General features: G+C 46.4%; 1 protein-coding gene and 1 pseudogene across 4 annotated transcripts in view; one reads left to right on the top strand and one right to left on the bottom strand.

Annotated features, from left to right (window-relative positions):
- Nucleotides 1-18,194, bottom strand: part of EDA (ectodysplasin A) — a 2,379,945-nt gene that overhangs the window by 1,026,559 nt on the left and 1,335,192 nt on the right. The window lies entirely within an intron of this gene.
- On the top strand, nucleotides 12,357-12,475 carry LOC138481870 (5S ribosomal RNA; annotated as a pseudogene).

Below are 18,194 nucleotides of genomic sequence, written 5' to 3'. Positions count from 1 at the left end.
ATATTGCAAGAACTGCTGAAGGCAGAGGTGGAACTAGAGGCAGTCATGCACAGAGGCGTTGACTCCCTGGAAGAGGCTGACGGTATAAATCACTTACGGCAAGTATGCGAAGGGCACTGGGAGAGGCTATGTAACTTAAATTACAAGAAATACATAGAAAGGCAGCACGCTGGCGGGGACAAACAAGGGAGGTTGTTAGCATGGCTCTACAAAAGCAAAACACCAAGACCAACGATTAGAGCAATACAAGGGGAAGGAGGACAGATACTTGATATCCAGGAGGGAGTGAACGAAGGGTTCCTCGAGTTCTATAAACTAGTGTATGAAGATATAGATGGAAGTGAAGGGAGCGAGATAGTGGAAACACTAGAGGACATTGTGCTACCCAAATTGAGTGCTGAAGAGAGAGAGAGAACTTAGATGCCCCTATCACACTGGAGGAACTAGTAGCAGTGATTGAGGAATTGCCCACTTACATGGCCCCGGGGGCGGACAGACTCCCTAGCGAGTTCTATAAAACATATAAGAAGGAGGTGCTCCCCTCGCTATTGGCTATGCTAAATGAAGCTCTCGAAACAGGAACATTGCCAGAATCCCTTAGCGAGGTCGATAATCGCCCTGATTCTTAAACCTAATAAGCCAAGCATGGATCACCGATCATATAGACCGCTATCCATGCTGAACCAGGACAGCAAGATACTCACGGCTGTGTTGGCGGGGAGACTAAGACAGGTCATAAGCAAATTTATACATCCTGATCAGACTGGATACGTCCCGCACAGAAGCATACCCGACAACCTTAGAAGGCTTCATCGGGTCATGGAGCAGACAGAAGGGGAGACGCAAGAAGTTGCAATTGTTTCATTGGATACGGTGAAGGTCTTCGACTCTGTTAAATGGGCATGGCTGATAGCAGCCTTAAGGGAATATGGTATAGGGCCTGAGTATCTGAAGTGGGTTACACTGTTGTATAGCTCACCACTAGCCAGAGTTAAGATGGGAGGGGGTATTTCTGAAAGATGGCAACTTAGCAGAGGTACCAGACAGGGGTGCCCTTGGTCCCCGATGTTATATATCCTGGCACTGGAACCCCTAGAGATAGATCTAAGACAACAGTACGGAGAGGTGGGGATTTTAACGAAAGGATGGCCACACCTAATGTCATTGTATGCAGATGATATGCTGTTATACTTACGATACCTGGAGGATAACCTGCAATACATCCTAGAAGTAATGGAGCAATTTGCGTCGTTCTCGGGCATTGCAGTCAACCCCAAGAAGTTGTGCATATTCCCTCTGGGAAGATATAAAGGGATTCCGCGGGAGCACCTACCCATTCTACAAATACCCTGGGAGACCAAAACCTTTAGATACCTGGGGATAGATATCTACCACACGGTGGAGGATGAACATAGAGAATGCAATAATAAATATTGAGATCAGCATGCGATTCTGGGCTAAGCTCCCTTTGGCCATGGTAGGGAGAGCGGCTTTGTAGAAAATGGTTGTATTACCGAGGCTAATAAACTTTTTTGGAAATATACCATACATGATACCCAAACAATTCTTTGTCAAACTCCAGAGCATATGTAGAGGCTTCATCTGGCACAACTCTAGGAATAGAGTAGCCCTGTGGAAACTACAGAATACATATGACAAAGGAGGCATAAAACTTCCCAAATTTGAGATCTATTATTGGGCAAGTCAGCTACAATATGTGGCCAGGTGGCTATCGGGAGACTCAACAGCGGAATCCAGACTGCTGAGGTCAGAATGTACTCTGTTTTTCTTGAAAGAATGGATATGGCTGCCTAAATCAGAGCTAAGAGGGTGTCCGAGAATGCTGGAATTGGGATGGCAAATGTGGCGAAAAGCTTGCCGGGCCATGGAGAAGCCGGCTCGGTGTTCCCCGCAGGTAACGCTGGTAGCACTGACACAGGGGGATGACAAATGAGGAAAATGATACGCAAACACTGGGAACCGGTGGGTATTGAAACAATAGGAGACATATGGCAAGATGGGAAGATACTGGAATTTAATGCACTGGTAGAGGAGACGGGCCTACATCACATACACCAGACTGGTGCGACAGGTGAAAGAAACATGGTCTGAAATAGTGCTGGAAGACCAACCAGATACAGCTATAGAAACAATCTACGACATCGGAGAGGGAGGGCACGAGGTTTCCTGAATCTACGAACTGTTGATGACCAGGGTGGGGAAGGAAGTGACCCAGCTAAGACGGGATTGGGAAGAGGATGTGGGAGAAAGCATGAATGATGGGCAGTGGGAGAGGGCTCAGAGGCACCATAAAAAGGTGTCCAGGAATACAAGGTTGCAACAAATCCAGCTATATGTAACTCACAGAGCGTACATGACCCCCCAGAGGATAGCCCGATTTAAAAACGCAGAAATACAAACATGTCCAAAATGTGGAGAAGTGAATGCTGGGATGACCCATATGTTCTGGGCATGCCCGGAAATTGGTAAATTCTGGAAAGAAGTGTCCCATCGCCTGTCAGAGAACGGGATCCCGCTAAATATAGAATCGGTGTGGGCATGTATGATGGGGGGATCCCTAGACCACGCAAGCTAAAGCATGTGGGTAAACTTAAAGACCTGGCTTACATACTGGCCAAGCATAGAATTGCCACAGGCTGGAAAGCATGCAACAGACCAATAGTAGAGGTTTGGTGGAATGATCTCAAGAAGTGGGCTGAAGCCGAAACAGCGGTATGGACTGAAGCATCCAATAGAGGGGGGGGAGGAAGACGCAGATACATTGACGGCCTGGAGGCACTTAGTGGCCACATTGTCTGAGTCCACCCAGGTATGCCCAAGCAGGGATGATACCTCCCAAAACACAGAAGAGGGAACATCCCTAGAGGATATAACGGCGGAAGGCGAAATCGAGTAGGCTCAAGTTAAGGGTGGAGGGTAAAGGGTAAATAGCGGCAATGGTATAATATCATACCAGATACTTAACAATGTATAACATGCACTGCTAAGTTTTTTTTTTTTTATGTGTCGAATGGTTGTTGTAAAAGTTAATAAAAATTGTTTAAAAAAAAAAAAAAGAGTAATGGGATCCTCTCTGTTTGGGGAGAGAAGGCGGCACTCCAAAACTAAGGAGAAAAAGAGGAATGAGGGCCAGTATAAAGAGAGGGTTTGGGATCCCTCTGCCCGATATAAGGGGCGTGAGGAGAAATAGTAGGTGTTTTGGGTGTTTTTATTGTCGCTGTAAGGACCGGGGAGGGGTCCAGATTTGTTGAATATATATGACTTTTTGGAACAACAGTAATGTGTGAGAGTGTGTAGATTATAGTGTGTATTGAAACAAGGTGTGGGTGTGGAGAGTGACGAGTGAGGGGAACAGAAATGGGAAAGCAGTTGGGAAGGGGCATTTAGGCACCGCTGGATCAGAGCATGAGTTGATTAAAGACGTTACGAGCGAGTAAGGGAAACCAAAATGGAGCTGTCGACTCCACTGGAGTATATACGGCTCTCCCTTTGTATCGGAAGAAAATTATGAAATACAATAAGGAGTGGGTTGTCGAGATGACAGGAGGCATGTATAAGCCATGTCCAGAGCCGGGAACAAATAACAAGGGGGTTTTGGGCCATATGTATACTTTTTTGGCAGCCAAATATAAGGGGAAGAAATTGAAGTACAGAGAAGGGGGTTCTAGAACTGTGGACGATGGAAGATTTTGAGGAGGCACCTGCAGGCCCCACGAAAGTACAGATGCCCCGTCCACTCCTATTGCCCTGAGCATCCAGGGGTGCCCCCGCCCCTCTCTGCATAGTACACACAGCACAGCCTACCCCAGTACGGTGCTATCCCTCGTACGCTTCTGCAGGGTACACAAATTCTTCATACGTACCACTGTCCGCCACTGTCCTCCCTCCTTCAGCGCCTGCCCAATACGTGAATATCCCAAACCATACAGCATCTGCAGCTCCTCCAGCTCCAGTGCACAGGGAACCAGAGCAGAGGCCACAGAGGGGTTTGGAGATGGCTTTAAGGAAAACAGAAGAAGATTTAGCTAGGTTAAAGTTGGACAGAGAAGATGGGCAGAGAGCCCCTGTTTGGATGGATGAATGGTGAGCAGAAGACATTTTGTTTAGAACTGATAGTACTGTGATTAGGGATGTGCATGTGGAGACAGAAGGTAAAAGACAGTATTCTGAAGGACAGCATAGGGTGAGGCCACAGGATTGGAGCTTGGATTATGGATTGTTTTCGGTCCGATGTTGTCATTGCTGCAGTTACGGCAGAGTGGGACATGGAGGAGGAGCAGAGGGAGGACAAGGCCCTGCCCATTATATCGGCATGGGTAGAAAGCTTGTGGGTCACCCAGATTGAGATCACGCCATGGGCGCAAGGCAGTAGTGAAAGGGAAACGGGATGGAAGACAACGACGGTGTGGCCGGTAGGAGCACAGTTCCCGTTATTGCACAAAGGTCCTGGAAGGGCACAATATGCACCCTGGACACACTGACAGGAACAATTATATTAAGATATTACCATCCCTTACTGAAAGAGTGGGTAAATGGACATATGCCTTTGAAAAAAATGCTGCTGGCATTTTACTAGCTTTGGGCAATATGAAATGTTTGTTCACTGCAGTATTAAGAGACCAGGCGGATGGTATTTGGGTCAATGCAAGGTATCCAGGAGTATAGATAGGGGATGAGATCCATGATGGGGCCCATTTTAATTACTGTAAATGTGGGCGCCGCTGTGTTGTGTGTACCCCAACACACCAGATCTTAATAATGGCGCAAACTATGAAGGACAATGAGGACCCAGCACAATATATGTTGCAAACGCAGGATTTGTAGAGGGCAGAAATGGGTCAGCCATGCGACCGGTCGATAGCAAGCGTTCTTTTACTATATGGTGAAGCAAGGCCTCCACTAAGAGGTACAGAAAACTTTAGACAAGGTGGTTGGGATTTAAACAAAAGGGTGGGAGGAGGTACAGTTGATCATTGTAGACCATTGTTAAACGGTGAGTGAGAAGGAAAAGGAAGTGGCAGAGACGGCACAAAAAGCAGAAGCGAAACTTGTACCGAACCATACCTCTACAGCACAACAAACTGCACACACTTCACGACACCATAATAACGAAACAAACCACACAGTCTCGCCCAACACCACATAGCGGCTACCAAATGAACGGTTTCTCCGAGCTGAAGCTGACAACAGCACATCACAGCACTCTTGCTCTTTTTCCCGCTCAGTCCTACTAACCTACCCGCCTCCCTCCATGCTTTACAGATCTGCCGGAACACCAAAAGACCATGCAGGTGGCAACAGTGCGTTGTATAAGAACTCACAGGCACATAGGTGTAGGGTGTTGGTAAAAACACTTGCCATACAGCAATTCATAAATTCGTTGCCTCCATGCTTGCAAAAAGCAATTCTTCAATGGAACAGGCCCAGTTTAACATTAGCCACAGAGACAGCCCAGAACATTGAGGAGGCCAGTCATCATCTAAAGAGTTTCTATAAAGTTGAGGAACCTAAAAAGGACACAAGAGGATTTCCCCATCTTCCACCCTTTTCGGGTGCAGAGCAAAGCCAAAACGGCCCTAACAAACCCATGGTGAAAGATATGCCCAAGGGAGAGGGGAATCCTGTGGTAATTAGAGAAAGGGGCGATGTAAGACCCGAAGAGGGATGTATCCTAAGACCCACATCCATGGTGTGTTTTTCGTGTGGGAAACGGGGACATCTGGCCCAACAGTGTCCTTCCAATAAGAAAGAACCAATGGAAACTGGCTACATGGTCGGAAATGATTGGGACAGAGATTATTTAACTGAGGAAGATGTGGAGACTACTAGCAATTATTTTTTCACCATCACCCCCTTTAAAACCGATGATTCTGCGGTAGTAAATGGAGTCCCAGTTAGAAACCTAATTGATTCAGGATGTAAGCAAACGGCAGTAAGATCCAATTTAATATATACCAGGGACCTGAGAAAGGAAACCCCAATCAAGGTCACTTGCGTACATGGAGATGAGGACATTTATCATTGGACCAAGTTACCATCAAGGTTCAAGGGGGGTGCACTGAAATTAATGCTGCTGTCATTCCATGACTACCCAAATAGACAATAATTGGCACCGATTTCCCCAAGTTTGGAACAAACCAAACACATGTCAATAAGACATCTCTTCCATACTCCCCACTCATGAACCCCTTTTACTCAAGAAAAGAAGAGGGGTTTTCTTCGGAAGATCCTGTTTGGAGGTGGGAAAGTCAGACTAAGGAGCCTCTTCCGCATGGTGAGACCTCTGAATATCATCCCGGGAATAGTCCTAGAGTGGGAAGCTGAGTCTTAAGGGGAAGGGTATGTGATGATTCCAATGGAGTCATCTGTTATCTTAAGAGCTTCAAATCGAAATCGACTTTCAGAAAAGTAAAGAAAGTCTCACCTTGGCAGTCTGGAGATCAAGGAATAACCAATGCAGTATGTGAGAATTACCCCGCCTACCGCAGCACCTGCCTCCCGGTATTAGAACCCCGAGAGAAAGTGTGCGACCGGCAGGGAAACCCTCTGGGGAAGAAAACCCTGACGATTCAGACTTCGGAGTATTGATCATGGAGTGAAGAGGGCGTAGTCAATGATGATGCGGGAAGGCTTCTTCTAATGGTAATAAACAACAAGGTAAGATGATAGCGGGAGAGGAGAGCGGTAAGTAAATAAGATAGAGAAATCCCTGACCTCTTAGATGGCTAATCCTCGAATACCCGAAGCGATCCCTGAGAGTGGGGGGTTCGAAGAGAGCTGAGGGGCAGGAGACCTAGGAAGTAATCAAGAGGTGAAAATGTGCACAATGGAGCGGGGATAGAAGACGGAAGGAGGAGAACACCGTTCATTACATCGGTAAATAATTACCCGGAAAGAACCCCAGAGAATGGAATAGAGCTGAACTTCAGAACGGGAAGGAGGAAAGGGTCCCGAATTAGACCAGACCGAGGTGGCTGGGGAGAAATTCTGAAATAGAGCCAAGGTAGAATTAGTACACAGGCTGTAGGAAAGCGGAGGTAGGAATCAATGAGAAATCCTAGGAGCGAACTCACGGAGCGTCTGCCAAGACAGTAGCGACGCGAAGTGCAGTCAAACTTCGTGCCGTATATGGAGTCACGTGAGTGACTCGCCGCGTTCTCGGCGAACGTGAAGAGACTGTAACGTTGTGTACAACGCAGACTGTTCTGTGGTCCGCCATCTTGGAAGTCCCGAACCTGGTTACTCCGCACAATCGGTTACGGGACCATAGTGACCAGCGTGATGCGTGTGTAACAGTCATCACAGATTCACCGGCAGGAATCTCCTCCATTGTGGCCAGGGAAGGCAGCCGCTACCTGATCCTGACCCTGGGGGTGGCTATATGAGGGGTATCACATGTGAGGAGACAACTACAGGGGAGATGTCAAAACATAATTGGATGAGACCAATTATTCCCCCTTTGCCATGAGGAAGACCCTCTGACACCCAAGACCTTAATAGCCTATTGTCAGCTAACGGTTCCCACCTGTAGAGCTAGTCAAGAACCCTTTTCTCTACTCTACTCTGGTCAAGCCCCCATCTTTGACCCTAACACCCACAACTCACGCATAACACCTTTTGTTTCTAATGTGCCTTTACCTGAAATCTCTGCGACAACCCATCTATGAGTTAAAAGTCCAATGACATCCATGGACTCCAACTCCCATAACCATCCAGGCACTGAGACAAGGAGGGGGATTAGGGAGTTTATGCAAAGTCACAGGCGCTCGAAGTAAAACATGCAGGCTAGTTGTTTTTCCAAGTCTTCAGTGTGTGGGACATTTAGAAATGGCAACTGCACTATGGAATCAAGCAGTGCAGTAGCAGATATGGAAATCCAGGCTGACGCTCATGAATGCGAGGCACACAAATACTGCTAGTGGAACGTAGAAGGACGCTAGGACAAGAGGAGAAATGTTACATGTGAGCAAAAAGGGCTGTGGAGATGCTGGGAGTCGCCCAAGAGCTCCTGGAGGCTGGATCGCTTGCAGAGACAGCGTTCTCCACTCTGGGGCTAGAGGGAAAGCTGGTGTGTGACTGAAGAGCCACGTAGTATGCTGGAAGAACATCTGCACACTCCAAAGTGGAAAGCGGGTGAAGAAATCACATTGCAGAAGCGTGTGCAAGATCAGAGACGCTGGAATGAACCAGTGTGTCAGCCAAAAGCTAGGGACCCGGGAGGAATTGCAACAAGCACACCAACGAGTGATTGAATGGTACGAAGTTGCTAATGCAGGAAATAACCGAAGTACGTTTGAATGCAGTCAAGGAAAAGAACAAGTTCAACACCCAATAAGAAGAATGTTTGAATGCAGACAAGGCAAAGTACAAAGGCAATCCCCAATCAAGTAAAAAATGCATCAAATGCCAGAGTGGGGGAAATATTTGAGTAAGTGTTACCATAGACTGATAAACCAAGCAACTCACGGTATATGCTATTGTGATATAGCTGTCATGATGCCTACCCCCGGGCATCAGGACCAAGGCCCCCAGCTCCGGGAGCAGGCATCCAGACATTTGTTTAAACCTCAGCAGCCCCGGCTAGGTGCTGTGTGGGTTCAGGCCTGGAGCCTTAGGCGCCAGGCTCATCATAGAAATCAGCCATAGAAATCAGCCATAGGCGCCAGGCTCATAGACTTTACTTACCTGATGCAGACCATGCTGCAAAAGAGTTCAAGCCTACATGAGGCCTGGGTGGGACTATTTTGTTACAGGGACTATTTTTTACTCGGGCGTGGCTCTAGGGAACTTCTTACCTGGAACTACTTTGGAGGCTATTTAAACCACACCCGAACAGCAGCACATGCTTCGCGTTATTCTGCATCCAGCAGCGTGACGCTCACGTGCCTGCAGCCAGCATCCAGTCCTCTGCCACGCCCGCGTGCCTGCAGCCAGCATCCAGTCTTCTGCCACGCCCGCCTAGAATCCGGAGCTCCTCGAATAAAGAAGAGGAAAAGGACAAGGTTAGAAAACAAACTTATTTCAAATTCCTCACCTAATTCCGGAACCATTTCATATCCGGACCTGGAAAGTACATCAGTCCTGCACGCGTCGCTTCGCCAGCTCCAGCACAGCGCCATACTCACCAGTTCTCACAGCATCTTTTGATCTGGCACGGTCTCCATCATTTCTTCGCCGTAATCGGGCACCTAGGGGACACAAGAAAAAACAAGGTGAGCCAAGGGAATCAACAAATACAACCTCTTACCACCATAGACTTACCACCGGCGGTATTATTCCATAACTCTCCACATTTTCATATGCCGCACCTGTAAAGAGGGAGAAAAACAACACGTTAACGCATGCAATAGTTACCGGACAGCGTTGGGTAACACAGACTCTTACCTGAACGCCAGCAGCAGCTACGAGACCTTCTTCTCACAAACTCAGTTGCAACTTAATGAAGGAAGGGGACAAGAGTGAACATCGGGCACATTGAACACTTTGAACTTGATACTTACCAATCCTGCCAGGGACTTCAGAGTCAATACTTACTGGAATTCTCCCAACGCCTTCAAACCAGTGAATTAACTGGTATCTATGCGCCCCTGCAAGACACGCAGGATGGAGAGCTCATCTTTTACGAACATAAGGTGAGGTTACTAAGGGGATATTGGAGGTGATTAGTGGGGGAGAGCGAGAACAGTTGGGAGGCCATCACTAAAACCCACAGGTGGTTAATCCCTGTCTCCACTTGCAGGAAAATACTTCTTCGGGTCCAGCAGACAAGACTAGGCGGGCCAGTCCAGACAGTCATCTCTGCACTACGCATAACGTTGAAGGAGACCGCAGCTGTCCGGGTCCGATCGACACCCCTGTGGGGTCCAGGTGAGCGTAACAATAGCCTACTGTGAAACAGATAAGTCGTCCTGGCAGGTGAGTATACCAGGGAGCTGAAATTGTACAAATATTCCTGGCAGGGGAGTATACCAGGTGATCAGAAAAATCAAAAGAAAAGTCCTGGCAGGCGAGTACACGAGGCAGTTGAAATTGTATAAATATTCCTGGCAGAGGAGTATACTAGGAGATCTGCAAAGTTACAGGGAATGCTGCAGAAGAACAAATGACGTACCCCTGGTAATGTTCTTTCAATTGGATGTTCCTCCCAAGTATTCCTCATCTTTTCATATCACCTTCCAGGGTCAGCTGCTTCGGAAAAATATTTCTCAATAGGGGGCGCTGTGCGTCGACTCGATGTCCCTTAACAGCCTACGTCCGCTCTCGAGCATGACGTCACCGAAGGTAAATATAGCACAACCCGCGCCAGTTACATCAGTTCCTAGTTTTCCCCCTCTGGTAAGAGAATATAGGCATTTGCAAGGTCAAAAGACCAGGCACCTAATAGGGGAAGGTGTAATACACGGAAATTCTTCTGAGGGGTAGGAAATGAGGGGCGATGAGGAATACGTGAGAGGAACATCAAATCAAAAGAACATTTCCAGGGGTACGTCATTTGTTATTCAAATGGATTGTGTCCTGCCAGGTATTTATCATCTTTTGATACACCACTTCCAGAGCAGTATTGTGTTGGGGGTGGGAGTAGGAATATTACTTGTCATTAATGCTGTAAAGCACAGCCTTCACAAATCCTGCTTCCTGTCTCGATGCAGAGTCCAGGCAATAATGTTTTGTCAAAGTATGTAAAGAGGACGAAGTGGCTGCCGCACAAAGTTCTACTACTGGCACCCCTCTCTGTAAATCTGATGAAGTGGCCAGACCTCTTGTTGAATGTGCTCGCAAGCCCACAGGAACGTCCTTCCCGGCTAAGTAATAGCATTCAGTGATGCAAAGAATTCTCCAGTAGGATAAAGTTTGCTTAGTTACCACCAGTCCTAGGCTGTGTCCAGTGTAACCAATAAACAACTGGTCGTCTTTCCTCAGACCTTGAAAGACAAGAATGAAGTGGCTCAAAAGGAGCACACACAAGGTATTTCAGAACCAAGATCAAATCCGAGATGGGAACAACAAAGAGGACTGGAGGGACGACATTAGTGAGCCCTTTTAGGAATTGTACAACAATAGGGAATCTGAAATCAGATACCAACGCGAAAGAAATGGAGTTACAGGTAAGAAAATACTCCCTTCTCCAGCATTGGATTTTTCATGGATTCAAATGCTGTGAATGGATTTCATAGCAGTATACATGTCAAGATGAGAGAACCCAGGCAAACAAAGATTAGAAACCTTTGCATTTCTTGCGCTCATGCGAGAAGTATACCTATGCAAGTACAAGAAAAAAAACCCGGAAGCTGCAGGGCTTACCTTACTGCAACAGGAGTTGGACTGCTCATCCCATCTGAACATCTTCTGCGTGCTGTTGTTGTAGGCACTAGTGCCTAGTAAACATTTGAGGCACTGCCCATGTTGCCGCCTGTAAAATGTCTTTGTGGCCATCGTAGAATGTGTCCTAGCTGCAGGCTGCAGTGGCCTGTTGGCCTTTGCGTGGCAAAGGAAATCTCCAAGGATATCCTCCTTGCAATGCATTGTTTTGTGATGGCTTTCCAAATTTTTGGAGGGGCCAAAGGCTACACAGAGCTGTCTCGCTGTAAATGATTTTGTCCGATCCAGCTAAGTTTGTTTTTTTTACTTGATTTTATTAAAGTTTTTAAAACATTGTACATAGTGCAAGAATATTGTTTAGGATGCATTATGAATAACAGGTTTTCACTACAATTCCATCCCCCAACAGCCCCTTGTTGCTCACTTTAGAACACCGCCCCCCTCTGGCTCCCCCTTCGGACGGTGTCTCCTTCACCATTCGTTAGTTTTCATTGGATTATTGGTTCTGGCATGTGTATAATATTCTCATTTGTCAACATTCAAAGGCTCTGGTCGCCTGATTGGGGTACATTCTGATATACATAGTGAACTTCCTCGGGAGGGACATCTCTACTGTGTAATTCAATCCTCTTTGGGCACGATCGTTAAGCCATCAGGGTTTGGGTCCTCGATCTTAGTACAACAGAGCCGCTCAGGTGCTAGGCATATATGTGTCCATGAATCCACCCCATAACAGTTCATACGAAGCGGTTTTCCCATGGAGGACTGGAGTCATTTTTTCCATAGATTTTGGTGGCCACATTAACCCATTCTTTGTTTCCCGGCACTTGAGCCTCTTTCCATCTCATCACAAGGCAGGCCCGTGCAGCCAGCAGGAGTGGGGCTGCCACTCCCGTCAACCTCCTGCGTTCCCACTCACACTCCTCCAGACCAAATAAGATTGAGGAGGGGTTCAGCAGTGCGTTGGATCCCACTCAGTTCCCTGATGCATCCCAAGACCTCATCCCAAAACACCTTGATATGGCCACACCACACTGAATGCGCCCAATCTCGTCTGATCTCAGAAGCTAAGCAGTGTCGGGCCTAGTTAGTACCTGGATGGGAGACCGCCTGGGAATACCAGGTGCTGTAGGCTAAAATAAAAAAGTGAGTGATTCTGTCGACCTTCCCGCCAATGTCTGCTCTCATGTTCTTAATTTCTTCCAGTAAGGCTGCCACGTCTCCAGGCCTCCCGTCTCGTAGGGTAACGCTAAAGGTATTTTAAATCCTTTACGTACCTGCTGGGTTGGCCGCCCCTATCATCTAACATTGTCTTTCACCTTCTGCAACCGCCTTTTCGAATCGTTAAACAAAGACTTGACTGCAGCTCTAGAACAGTTTGATCCTGGGCACATTGCCTTGTACCACTGACTCTAGCACAGGCCTATTGACTCTGGCTAAATCTGTTACAACAGCCTTCTCTAGATTGCTTCTCACCTAGAAATGTGTTGGTGCACCTAACTCTTATAACCACCTTTTTCTTCCCTCTTTTTAAACATATGAAGTGCCATTTTGCTCGGTTTTCACCTCAGTATTGCTTATACTAAAGTACTGACTTGCCTAACTTGTTCCCAATCTACTTGGGAAGTATTGCTGGTGTGTTCTAGAGTATAACCCTGTCTAACTTGTCCTTTCCCTCCCTTTTAAGAAATTGATGGAGTGTCATTTCTGCTTGGTTTACACTGTGCCGTTTTGCTCAGTTTTAACTCTTGCTCAAACTTGTCAACAATTTAAATAGGGAGTTGTGTATACTTTTCGTGACTGATTTAACTTGCTTTAATAGTAGTGATTTGTATGTGAACATCAGAGTGTGTAAAATAAATATATATTCTTTTTGATACAAAGCTTTGGTCAGTGTTACCTTGTTCCATAATGCTGTAGCCCTAATGTGTAAACTCTGAATACTGCTCATTTCCCTCTTGAGATAAGTCTGACTGCTTAGCCACAGCTACCAACTAAATCTTTGTGGTACGGACTGATACCAAAGGGGATTTTCTTGCATATGCCTGTAGTCTTAATCTTCTGTAGTGCTCCCTAAGGGAACTGCACAGGATTCTGCCTAACACTGGTGTACAGCGGTGAGGATAAAAGTATTGGATTTACATTTTAGAGTGCTGCTAGTACCTTGGTTCAATTAACCACAAGGCTTAACAATCACTAAAAAGTTAATTTTAAAAAGTCAAAGATGGAAAGCTATAGCCAGGAGACCCTCCTTACAAATACTGCTGATTATTTAGGGGATCTGTAAAGACAGAAACGTCTTCCTGTCAAAGGCAAGAAATTAGAAATTATTGAAAGATTGTTAGAAAAACAAAGTCTGGAGAATGGGGCTGTAGCGCCTACTCCTCCAGCAACTGTAGCAAACATTGAGGATGATGATGTTATTGTTGAAGCAGTTGAGGAAGAGGAGGATAACAATGTCACCCCCTCTGCCTGCTCAAAGGCCTCAACCTATGGCGACTGGACCATTGTCAGGTCCTGCATTAAGTCCTGAATTTATCACCCTAGCAAAAATTAGACTTGAACTTGAATGTAAAAGAATTAGTGCCCAAACTGAACAGAAACATCAAGAACTAAGGCTCAAAGAAATGGAGCTCAATCATGAGCTAGAGATGAAGAAATTGTCTTTGGAAAAGGTTTCTGTCCCCGGATCCTCTAGATCTTCCAGTCCAAAAAGACCCCGGATGCCTAAAGAGATTGTGGGTATGTATGAACCTGAGTTGGATGTGTTAGATTGGTTAGCTATGTTTGAATACAATCATGGGCTCTGGGAAATCACAGGGAATCAGCTGATCCCCTGGTTATTCACTAGGTTCCCCCCTGTTGCATCTAATGTGGTAATGGAGGTGGATAGGATGGATTATAAATGTGTGAAAGTAGCTCTGATAGCTATATTTGGGAAGACCACTTCCCAGTACCTCAAGAGGTTTAGGACCCTCAAAAAGCATGACAGTACCCCTTGGGCTACTTGGGTGAATGAGTGTTTGAAGAACTTAGAGGGACGGATTAAGGGTTACATGGTAAACACTTATGAAGGAATGAGAAATCTTGTCATGATGGAGTCTATCTATGATGCCTGCTCTTCTGAGCTCAGACAGCACATGGCTGATTCAAAAGAACTGGATTCTAAGACACTAGCTAAGGCTGCTGACTTGTGGGTTGCCAACAGGGCTACTCACAAGGATTCAGGGATCACTCAGAAAAAGGATGAGGGAAAGCAGCCTAAGAAAGACCACAAAGAGAATTCAAATAATTCCAATTCCAAAGAGGGCCACAAACCAAATTCTAAGGGTAAGCCACAAGGGAAACTGAATCAGGCTAGTGTATCTTCTGGTCCCAGACCAGAAGGGGGTCAGAACAAACCAAAATTCATAAAGACGTTTGGAAAATGTTATGTTTGTGGCTCAACTGAACATGTGAAAGGGGATCCCAGATGTAAGGGTAAACCTTCAGGGATCCACACTGTCTCCTTAGCCTTCACTCCAGATGAGGAAGTACCAATGACCAGTGGAAACTTTCAACTACTAGCTGAAGATACCATCCGAGGCTCAGCTAGTGTATCTTTAGTATCCTTGGGGTTGTGGGAACAACAGAATTTAGATGTATATAATTCTATCCCAAATAATACTAAAGAGTATTATAAGGACAGTGTCCTAGTGAATGGTCAGGAGACCCCTGCCATTAGGGACACTGAGTCCAGCATAACTGTGGTGGATGAATCTTTTTTCAAGGTAGAGGATGTTGCTAAGGCACCCAAATGCCTCACCAAGTTAGCTGGAGGGCCTGTGCAGATGCTTCCCCAGTTACCAGCTCTCAACCAGTGCAATGACATGACTGTCAGAATACCTGTTAGTATCCAATCTGAATGACCTGGAAGGGTATTGTTGGGCAATGATCTCAAAGATCTTGGAGTAGTGTCAGGTACTCCCAGACACCCTAGTAAGAGATTACAGGAGCTCACCAGACCTGCAAAGGAGAGGACCTTGAGAGGCTCTCCTGAAGAGATGTTAGAAAAAGAAATCACTCCTACTCCACTGGAGTTACTGACTGCAATTTCAAAGCAACCAGAAGCAAAGGGGAAACCCAAGACTTCCAAAAGAAACCAGCAGGAAGCACTCCAGTGCTTCCAACAAGATCTCCTAGGTTGTCAAAAATCACTCCTGTGATTCCACCCCCAGCTGAGGCTGAGAGGGAGGTAACCACCCTGTGTGGTTGAACTAGAGCCTGAGGATTCAGATCTAGTAGAAGGCCAGGATCTTATTGGAGATCTAGACCCTTTGGACCAACCTGAGCTGCAGTCTTTACTGGCAGAAGGTGGCCCCAACAGGGCAGACTTCAGTAGGGACAATGAATGTCCAACTCTGGAAGGCCTTCGCCACCAGGCAGCTTCTCAGCTTGAAGGGCAAGAGCCTGGGAAGAACAAGTTACTCTCTTACCTGGTAACGTTCTTTCGATGGGATGGTCTGACGACGTATTCCATATCTATGACAGTAATCACTGCAGCACAGCTGTGGTGATTACTGTCATAGATATGGAATACGTCGGAGGACCCAATCCCCTCGAAGTATAGGTTAGACTGGGAAGATGGCCTCTTTTATAGTGAACCGACTAAGTCAACCCCTGGAGACTACAAAAGACTTGTAGTGCCCCAAGAGAACAGACTCCAGTTCTTGCAACTAGCCCATGAGATACCTTTGGCTGGTCACTTGAGTTTCAAGAAGACCAAGGAAAGGCTCTCTCTCTACATTTATTGGCCTAAAATGGGGGCTGAGGTAGATCAGTATTGCAAAAGTTGCCACACCTGCCAAACTTCTGGTAAGAGTGGTTCCAAGAACGTGGCACCTTTAGTGACTCTACCTATTTTGGGAGTACCATTTGAAAGGGTGGGAATCGACATTGTCGGTCCTCTTGACCCTCCATCCTCTTCAGGCAACAGGTTTATCCTTGTTAAAGTAGACCATGCTACCTGAAGCAATTCCTATGAGAACTGTTACAGCTCAGGCTGTGGCTAAACCCTGGTATTTTTACCAGGTTTGGGTTTCCTAAGGAGGTAATATCCGACAGGGGGTCAAATTTTATGTCCCACTACATGAAGGCCATATGGAAAAACTGTGGGGTTACCTACAAGTTCTCAACCGCCTACCACCCTCAGACAAATGGGTTGGTAGAAAGGTTTAAAAGAACCATGAAGAGCATGAGAGGAGCTTTAGAAGACCCCCTTAAGAGAAAGTGGGATCTTCTACTGCCATGCCTTCTCTTTGCATATAGGGAAGTCCCTCAGGAGGGAGTTGGTTACAGTCCCTTTGAACTTCTCCATGGCCATCTGGTCAGAGGTCCATTGGCCCTTATCAAGGAGGAGTTGGAGAGTGTTCCTTCCCCCAAGCTAGTCAGAGTGACTGATTATGTGATAGGACTCCGGAGGAGAATGTCACACATGATGGCTGAGGCAAGTGATAACCTGAAAGCAGGTCAGGCTCTGGTTAAGCACTGGCATGACCAGAAGGCAAACATGGTTGAGTTTGTTCAAGACCAGCTAGTTCTTGTTATGGTGCCAACAAGGCAGTGGGCCTTGCAGGACAAGTGGATAGGACCCTTCAAGAATGTGGGAAAACTTGAAGAGGTGAACTATCTGGTGGAATTAGGCAATCCTAAGGAGGCTCCCTGAGTCTTTCACACCAACCGTCTAAAAGCTTATGTCTCGAGACCAGAACTGGGAGCTTTGCTTCTAGCTTCAGCTCAAGAGGAGGAGGAGAGTGAACCTCTGCCCAACCTTCTCAGAGGCAAGCCTTTAAATGAGCAAATAGAAGGAGTTAATCTCTCTTCTAATCTGACTTCTGAACAGCAGGAGGAGTGCAAAGTTTTATTAAATCAAGTTGCCCCCTTGTTTTCACTTTCACCAGGCTTGACACCTTGGGGCCAGCATGACAAACACTGGTGGCTGTTTACCTGTCAAAAGCAGGGGTTACGGAATGTCAGAAAATGTGAGATCCCACATCAAAGGAGAGGTCAACAAGATGCTTGATCTCGTGGTAATAGAACCCTCTACTAGTCCATGGTCTAGCCCAGTTGTGTTAGTACCAAAGGCAGGATCCAAGGAGTTGAGATTCTGCGTGGACTATAGAGCTCTAAATACAGTCACTAAGACTGATGCCCATCTTTTGCCAAGGACAGATGAGCTGGTGGATAGACTTGGTTCAGCCAAGTTCCTCAGCACATTTGATCTAACGTCAGGATATTGGCAAATAGCCCTGACAGACCATGCGAAGGAGAAAACTGCATTCTCCACCCTAGTTGGCTTATACCAGTTTAAGGTTATGCCTTTTGGCTTAAAGAATGCACCTGCTACATTCCAAAGGATGGTTAACCAGGTTCTGAATGGGATGGTGGACTTCTGCATGGCATACTTGCATGACATTGCAGTGTTCAGCCCTACTTGGAAAGAACATGTTCACCACCAACGATATGTTTTGCAGGCTCTTGAGCAGGCCCAACCGACCATAAAGGCAAGCAAATGTCAAATTGGTCAGAGTAAAGTGGTCTACCTTGGGCATGAGGTAGGAGGTGGTGAAATAAGGCATTTTCTCAGCAAGATGGAAGCTGTGCAAAATTGGACAACCCCTACTACTCAAACCCAGGTTAGAGCCTTCTTAGGTTTCACTGTGTATTATAGGAATTTCATTGAGAACTACGGGACCATAGCTTCTCCACTGAATGTAATCTCTTCTCCTAAATTCCCTAAAAAGGTCAAATGGAATGAGGAGTGCAATCAGGCCTTTGAAAGCCTAAAAAGAGCCCTTTGTCAAGCTCCAGTTCTA

The sequence above is a fragment of the Ambystoma mexicanum genome, chromosome 5p (genome assembly GCF_040938575.1).
Source record: "Ambystoma mexicanum isolate Mex_15411 chromosome 5p, UKY_AmexF1_1, whole genome shotgun sequence".
Lineage (NCBI taxonomy): Eukaryota > Metazoa > Chordata > Amphibia > Caudata > Ambystomatidae > Ambystoma > Ambystoma mexicanum.
The sequence above is the reverse complement of the archived record's forward strand: the minus strand, read 5'-3'. Positions and strand labels throughout refer to the sequence as shown.